At 33.1% G+C, this 8,535-nt stretch overlaps 1 protein-coding gene across 1 annotated transcript in view; it reads left to right on the top strand.

Annotated features, from left to right (window-relative positions):
• LOC136028546 (uncharacterized oxidoreductase YjmC-like) overlaps positions 1-8,535 on the top strand; it is a 584,142-nt gene that overhangs the window by 356,738 nt on the left and 218,869 nt on the right. The gene's annotated exons all lie outside the window — the stretch shown is intronic.

The raw sequence follows: 8,535 nt of genomic DNA, 5'->3' as shown, positions 1-8,535 counted from the left end.
ACGTTGAGGAGGACAGCCCCTTTCATATACGGAATAATTTTTGTTCGTTTTAAATTTTAATGTCGATCCTTACTTTCAGTTAGAAAACTCGTTTTTATTCAGTTTCTGAATGTTTTTGAATTAATGCAAGTTTTGATTTTGGCTTACTGTACATGAACAATTGAACAGGACTTTGCATAGTAATTTTTTTTGGCTAAATAGCTTTTTCAAAATTTGAATCGGATGATTTTGAGAAAAACGGGCTGGGGAGGGGACCCAGTTGTCCTCCAATTTTTTTGGTTACTTAAAAAGGCCACTAGAACTTTTAATTTTATTTACGAACGTTTTTATTGGTAATAAATAATGTAACTTACGTAACAAACTTTTTTATTCGTACATTTTTATTACGTATATGAGAGGGTTCGCCCCCTTGTCAATACCTCTCTCTTTATGCTAAAGTTGGAATTTTGTTCCAATTCTTTAAGAATGACCCCTGAATCACAAAGACCGTTTATTTAGCATAAATAGCTCGTTTGAAATTACTAAAAATACTTTAGGGTAAAGAGCAAGGTATTGAGGAGGAGACGAACCCCTCTCTTAAATGTAATAATTTTTGTTCGTTTTAAGTTTTAATGTTACTCCTTACTTTTAGTTGGAAATTTTGGTTTGTTTAATTTCTCATTGTTTTTTTTTACAAACGTTGGAAAATCCAGCGCCCCCTTCGTGGAAATTCTATTCCCCCATAGAAAGATCCTCCTACGTAAACCTCCCCCCTCCACTCCCTAACAACCCCCCCCCTCGAAAACGTCTGTATACTTTCCGATAACCAATAACATACGTAAATAGTGGGCAGAAGGGGAAGTACAGCCCTTTCCCCCGAGGACTCTCAGGGATTAAATCGTCCTCAAAGACATAGTTATCAAATTCCTTGACTATGCTAAACAAAATGGCCATCTCGGTGACTGGGAAAAATGAGCCTGGGAGGGGGCCTAGTTGTCCTCCAAGTTTTTGATCAATCAAAAAGGGCACTAGAACTTTAATTTCCGTTCGAATGGGCCCTTTTGCGACATTCTAGGACCACTGAACGAATACGATAACCCCTGAAAAAACAACAACAAATAAACACGTATCCATGATTTTTCTTCTGGCAAAAAATACAAAATCCCACATTTTTGCAGATGCGTTCTCGAAATCTCTACATACGCGTATGTACGGGTTCTCTGATACGCTGAATGTAATGATGTGATTTCCATTAAGGTTGTATGACTTTTAGGGGGTGTTTTCCCCTTTTTTCGAAAATAAGGCAAATTTTCTCTGGCTAGTAACTTTTGATGGGCAATATTAAACTTGATGAAACCTATATGTTTAAAATCAGCATAAAATCCGATTCTCTTGATGTAAGTATTGGCATCAAAATTCCGTTTTTAGAGTTTTGGTTACTTTTCAGCCGAGTCGCTCCTTACTTACAGTTCGTTACCATGAACTATTTGGAAGTGCTAGATTGGCAGAGGTCATAGATGCAAATACAAATTATTTGATAAATAATCTGAATAGATAGATATTTATTTATAAACAGCCAACAAACAGCAAGAGTATATAAAATATTATATACCCTCCCCTTCCTATGTAAGCCAGGAATGAAAGAGAAAAAAGGAGGTAAGAAAAAACAACGGCAAATAACAAACAACACACCTACAGTAGAAAGGAAAATAACAATAAACTTCCTGCTGATGCCTGCCTGTCTGATGGTGCCTACCTACTACCCACTGGTGCCTGATACACAGAAAAGTGAATACGATACTAATAGTCTACAAAGGCAAAACACAACATCAAACAACTCCCCAAAAGTTATTATGGGACCCCCCGGATGTTTTGGGATTTCAGGGACAGGGAAAGAAAAATAGAACAATGGACAAAAAAGGAAAAAAATTGAACGAAGTAAAAGTGGATACTAAAAAGGAAATAACTTTCAAATGCCAAACAGTGCTAGTGCCTTGTGGTTTTATCAAACCAATCCATAGTCCCATCTTGGCCCAGAGTCTTCTTTTTTACATTAGACAGATATTAAACATTTGTTTACAATGCTTTTAAGGATATCAAACTAGTCATACTTTCTAGAACATTCAAGAGAAGTGTTCCTGGCAGACTGAGAAGCAGTGACTATGACTAAGTAGTAACTAGCAGTGAGGGGTTTTCAGTCGGATGTAACTGATTGATTGACTGTGATTCGAATACTATACTAATTGCAAAAATATTATGTAGATTAGATGATTGAAGGAAAATGATGGACGCGTTTAGCACAATTTAAATTGTCCTCAAATTAAGCAACAGCTTATTATTTGAACTATTCATTTCTAAGTTGCTGCCAAGTTCGACGTAGCAACGTTAATGTAATCTTTTATATAATTTTATTTTAATAACAATATTATTTATATTTACAATATTACAAGATTATTTTAATTACAATATTATTATAATTATTTAAAATTTAATTTTAATTTAATGTAACTTTAGGTAATTAGCATCGAATCCCAGAATTATTCTCTCAGAAAAAAAATTTGATAAAGATCTCAATTCGATGAAGATATGAGGGTCTATTCTGACTGTACATATCTTAAAGTAAAGGTTTAACACTTCATGAAGACCTCTGAATCTCAATTTTCAGTCTGAGCATCTCTATTTTTTGTATGTTATTTTCCATAGCAAGACTTCTGAATCTCAATTTGCAGTCTGAGCATCTTATTTGCACATATGAGTATGTGCAAACAGTCCAAAGTATTAATCTAGATTTGCTATTAAACTTCATTCTTTGCTTCATAAATCGTCTTAAAAGATGAATTTAGATGGGACAAAATTAAAATGGAATCATTTAAACCAAAAGTAATTTTCAAATATTTTTATGAAGCTGGCAGTAAAACTTCTCTTGTATGACATTTTCTGCTGCGTAGGATGTCAGTGACGCAAAAGATTATCTTTTCCTTTGTCGGTTAAAAGAGCATCTAATGAACTTTACGAGATAACTGAGCCAAATAAATTGTATCCACGCATTTCAGAACTTGCAACGTAGGATGTTTCAATGGTGACTGTTGCAGTGGCAGGTCTCTGCCGTCAGGAATCTGCTACATCCCTGACGAGAATAAAGGATTTCACCCTTCTGAAGCCTAAAAATGGTAGTTCTTCTTGCGTTCTATTTCTATTCTTTTCTGACTGTATATATCTTAAAGTGAAGGTTCAACACTTCATGAAGACTTCTGAATCTCAATTTGCTGCCTGAGCATCTTATTTGCGGATTTTGACTTAATTTTTTCTCAAAACTAAATTTTAGCTCTCCATTTTGCTTTTTTCTTTTTTTAATAACAAAATTGATGCTTATTAGATATACGTACAACTGGAAAAATGTGACTGAAGCATCATTAAAAGCTAGGACGAAAAAAATAAATCATAAAGCCACGTTTTAAGTCAGACATTTTTAATCTGCCCTATAAGAGTTTAGCACTTCTGTTGGATTTATTTGAACAAAATTGGTTATTTAGCATCATCTGAAATTGTAAACGCTTCGAACTACATTTTACAATTTTGCTAAATTTCACATTTTAAAAAGCTAATAAATTTTAAAAGAGAAACTCCTCAGTTACGGTTTAGTAATAAGGTTTTTAGTAAAGTTTGATGAGTAATAGATAATTATAAATCCGTGAAGAACTGACGGTGAAGAAGCAAAGGGGACTTCTAAAATTAAATTTCCGAGGTGTTGCTGAACTGAAATATAGTCGATACATGGATATCAAGTTCCACGACTTTTAAGAAGATGTCAAATGCGGACACCCACTAAGTGGAAGAGAAACTTTTACCAAAAAAAAAAAAAAAAATCGTTCCTCCATCCTAAAAAACCCACCCACCAGTTTGGGAAAGCGAAAAACCAGAAGGAAGGGTCATCTGCCAGCCATCAGCAGCAACTAGCACGTGATCCTCAGAACTGGCACTGACAAGAGAACTTTTTTTCCCAACTTTAATCGTTCCTCAAGGGATGTTTTCTAGCACCACGGTCTCTACCCCACGAGTCCTCAGGCAGAATTTTGGCAGCCATTACTGGCTTTGGCCCATCCAATCTCAGCAACATATTCCTTTTGGTCAGATCTGCCTCTTACCTACCTCTTGGTCAGACACTTGCTCGGCTTTCACTAATACCCTCTTAGAGGTCAATTATAAGGTTTACGCTTTGAAATTGAATGTTGCTTAGCTTACCAAATTGTGCACAAAATACACTATTAATGGTTTAGTAGTGCATAATTTCAATTTAACCCACAAGTGTGGGTGTTGTATATAGGTTTTTAGATTGTTTACACATTCGGTGGACTGTATTCATATGGCCTTATAATAGAATGTTGAAAAGGGGGTCTTTGATACTGTTCACAATGTAGCTCACTTTTAGAAATTAATTAATTTGAAAAAAAGAAAAACTTAAAATATGGGTCATGGAAAAAGTTTCATTTCAAGAAAAGTAGTCTATACTTCCCTTTTGAATCGTAGGTGACCTCTGTTGATGCAGTCTTACTTATGATCAGTTGATACACTTCTACTATATTAGTAAACATACAATAAAAACTATTGCTTCTTAAAAGCCAGTTTGATATAATGTTTGTTAAGATAGAGCTTCCTACTACGCCCATCGGCTACTAAAGAGACTATTAACAACTACATCTATGGTCAAAAAGCCACTGTTTGTCTGTAGCATCGACATTGCTGCTGCCTTAATTCAATTGTTCACTCGCAATCACTATGCTACCTCATGGATTTATATGTAGATCCCTAAATTGTCCTAGCTTTTCATGATTGGTACTCCCACATTTACACCCTTCGTGTCTTGGGACGGAGAAAAAATCACTTAAAACCGTAGACAGAAGCTTTCTGAGCCCATTGAGCTTTCTTAGGGAGTTCGACAAAGGTCTGCTCTACTCCCAATTATGTTAACTACTGCAATTTAGTCTGTAACTAGACTCATTCGAGGAACATTTTTTCTAGAGGGCGTGGATCTCAATTTTATTTCATATATAGATAATTTGTTGTTCCTAAGCAGCACTCTAAGGGATTTACAATAGAATTTGCACCTCCTAGTGACCCTATACAGAAGAATAGGACTACAGGTCAACATTGAAAAACATTGAATTTATTGTTTTTAACAGTGCTAATCCGGCAGATGCTAATCTCGTCATCGATAGCATTAGAATCCAGCAGTCCTTAATCTTTGAAATACCTTGGTAGCACTTACGGTCAGACGCTTAGATTTACTAGAGTTCTCTTGACCAAATCAATCTGAAGATCTATTTGATCAGCTTATGGGAAAACCGTCAGATGCAAGGGGTTATTCAATCGTTCTATTATTTAAAAACTTTTCAATATCATTGTCTCTCCCATAATCTGATGTATATCGCCCTTGTGGAAAATGTTGCCTCTCACCGAGCTTCTGTGTATTAACTGTATATTAACAATTTTTTTTTTATTAGCAAACATTTTGTTTGTGTAATATATATATATATATATATATATATATATATATATATATATATATATATATATATATATATATATATATATATATATATATATATATATATATATATATATATATTATATAAACAAAAATAGTAATGAAAAAATTTGTTAATAAACAGTTCATTACATTTAAAAAATATACATTTTGTTTCTTATGTGTATCATACCTGTTAAAATATAATCAGCCAATTTTGTAAAAAAAAAAAAAAAAAAAAAAAAAAAAAAAAAAAAAAAAAAAAAAAAAAAAAAAAAAAAAAAAAAAAAAAAAACACCAACAAGTAACCGGATGCGTCATAAGAGCAGTGGAATCTAGAGGTAGCAAAAGGGTTAGAGGTGGGACAAACTATGAAAACATGAAACTTACAAGCATCTAAACTGTAGCCGCTCCCAGTGTATCGTTCATCAAAAAAAAAAAAAAAACAAAAAAAAAAAAAAAATTGCTGCATCTCACCTAAAATTATAATTTCACTACTGCAGGTTGAAGGTCTGCTGTTGAAGGTGATTTGACTGAATTTCATTTATTTGCATAAACACACTTTTGAGACATGAAGAGACACTGTAGAAACATGAAAGAAACAGTAAAATAATGACAGTTTGTATATCGTAAGCTTCAAGTGCTAAAATAACTATAATTGGATTTATAAAATGATATACTGTGAAATAAAGAATGATTGTCGTAAAGACAGGACAGACGTATTATTTATAGATAAAAACTGCCGTATTTAACAATATGGTCTGACATTACCTGATTTTTCGAACGAGGATCTATTCCTGAACTAATGCTCATAGGCCTGAATATTTCTTGTAGGGTTTTCAAAACGATTCACTACAAAGATTAAAACAATTTCACGTATTGTATTACCTAATTTTTTTGAACATCCATAGGTTACAAATTTAAAAATCTTGCGAAGAATACGCAACCTTTTCTGTGGAAAGGCCACTTCATCCCATAGAGGCTTATGCGGGCACTTTTAAAACGCTAAATTTGACCATTCTTCGGATGTTTTTACCGAATGCTGCTAGAGCCATGAAAACCGTCATATAATTCCTAATAATTCCAAATATTCCTAAAGGTTTGGAACGTATTCTGTTGATTTTTTTTTTAGAATCACAATAAAGGGCCATTCAGGCATAGGTTTTTCCTCCTATGCTAAAAACCGTACACGTTGGAATGATATGCTGACATTTGTAAATACTTAGCATTTTCTTGGTATTCTTTTTTAATATTTTGTAACATGGATTCTCAACGAAAATACTTTGGTTTGCGAATCATTCACGTAGCAGATCAAGTGAGCTAATAAGCAATTTGATACATTTTATGCTAAAAATATTCAAGATTCAGAAAAAATCCCTCAAAGATAAACGTCGGCATTAAAAAGCTTAAAATAAGCTTAAATGCTAAAAATAGGTTAAATACTTATAAAAAAGCTTAAAATGCTTGAAAAAATCCTAGCCTTAAAGCTGTCGTAAAATATACCTGTATCGATTAATTACGACTGTTTATAGCCTGAGATATACTAAGTCTGTCTAGTTCTAAACATATTAAACTGCTATCAACCGGTATTAACAACAATAATTAAGGGTATTAATAAAAACCTTTAAATGGTATTAATAATACTTGTGAAAATCAATTAAATAATTGACGTTACCTTATGAAGTCATAATGTTACATTGACGAATAAGAGCTTTGTTTGATGCAACAAGAATTTGAATAGATGATAAAACAGATAGAGGATAAAAATAATATTTCTTTCGAAAAAAATTATTCCTAAATATAAATAAAAAAAAATATAAAATAATGGAAACTCACAGGAAACCGAATATTAAACAAAAATAAATCAATTCTTTTTGGATTAAACATAAGAAAACACAAGAAAGCCATAAAACCCCATGAATTCTTTTTTTTTGTATCCCTTTCTTAGCATTATCATTTTTATTCAAAATTGAACATATACAATAAATATATTAGTGCCTTTTTTTCGAAAATCCTTATTTTATCTTCATTTCTCATTTTGATCATTACCTCACATCTTCAGATCCTATGATAGAGGTGAAAAATTTTATTCAGAATACTCTTAGGTACTTATCTGTTAGGCAGTACACACTCGAGAACTCGGATCTAAAAAACCACACAAAAACCGGTTTATTGCTGTTTGTATACGAAGACAATTAGCTTCGGCTCAGTGAAAAACTACATTGCAGCTATATTTGAATACGTATTTAGTTGTTATTTTGGTTAAAATACATTATATTTTGCCTTCAGCCACACTATACTTACCCCCCCCCCTTAAAGTGCAAACATACAGCGCAAATGATGCATATACTGTCTATCTCCCAAGCGTCTCAGTTGTTTCGGCCGTGTACCTGTAGATCCAAATTTTTGTGTGAGTACTGGCTAACAGATAAGTACCTAGGTTTAATAAAGTCGATAGGAGAAAAGACAAAACAAGAAGATTTAGTTTGGGGACTTAGTCTATTTTTTTATTTGTATTTATCAGTTTCTGAAAACACACTACCGTTTCATGAGACCCATATGATCCAATCCACTAGAGGCAATAAGAATGTTTCCAATAAGAATGTTCAGTTCATAGTATAAAAGTACTCAAATTTCGTTCAATATGGCAAAGAAAACAGAGAAAAAACTTTCAATTTTTTAAGCTAGCTTGTGAGTGAGCTAAATACAAATGATCAAGAATAAACTGCAAGGGATTTAACTGGAAGGCAGACAGACTTATACAACTGGCTCCCTATAATCATTCAATACAATTTATACTGTATCAAGTTTTCTGACTCCCCCCCCCCTAAAATATCTTCTTATTTATAAGCCAGTATTTTCTTAGTGTTTATCTTAGTTCTGACAAAGTATACACTATGTTTGTTTTCAACCAAATTGAAATCGCTCAGCTACCCTGTAGCAGTTTTAAGCCTTAACATCTAGTTGGGGGGCAAGTACCATACTAGTAGCACATAAATATAATAAAAGGAATTTAATATCAGATGTCAGAA

This window comes from Artemia franciscana, chromosome 6, assembly GCF_032884065.1.
Source record: "Artemia franciscana chromosome 6, ASM3288406v1, whole genome shotgun sequence".
Lineage (NCBI taxonomy): Eukaryota > Metazoa > Arthropoda > Branchiopoda > Anostraca > Artemiidae > Artemia > Artemia franciscana.
Note: the sequence above shows the minus strand (reverse complement) of the source record. Positions and strands in the feature narration are given on the sequence as shown.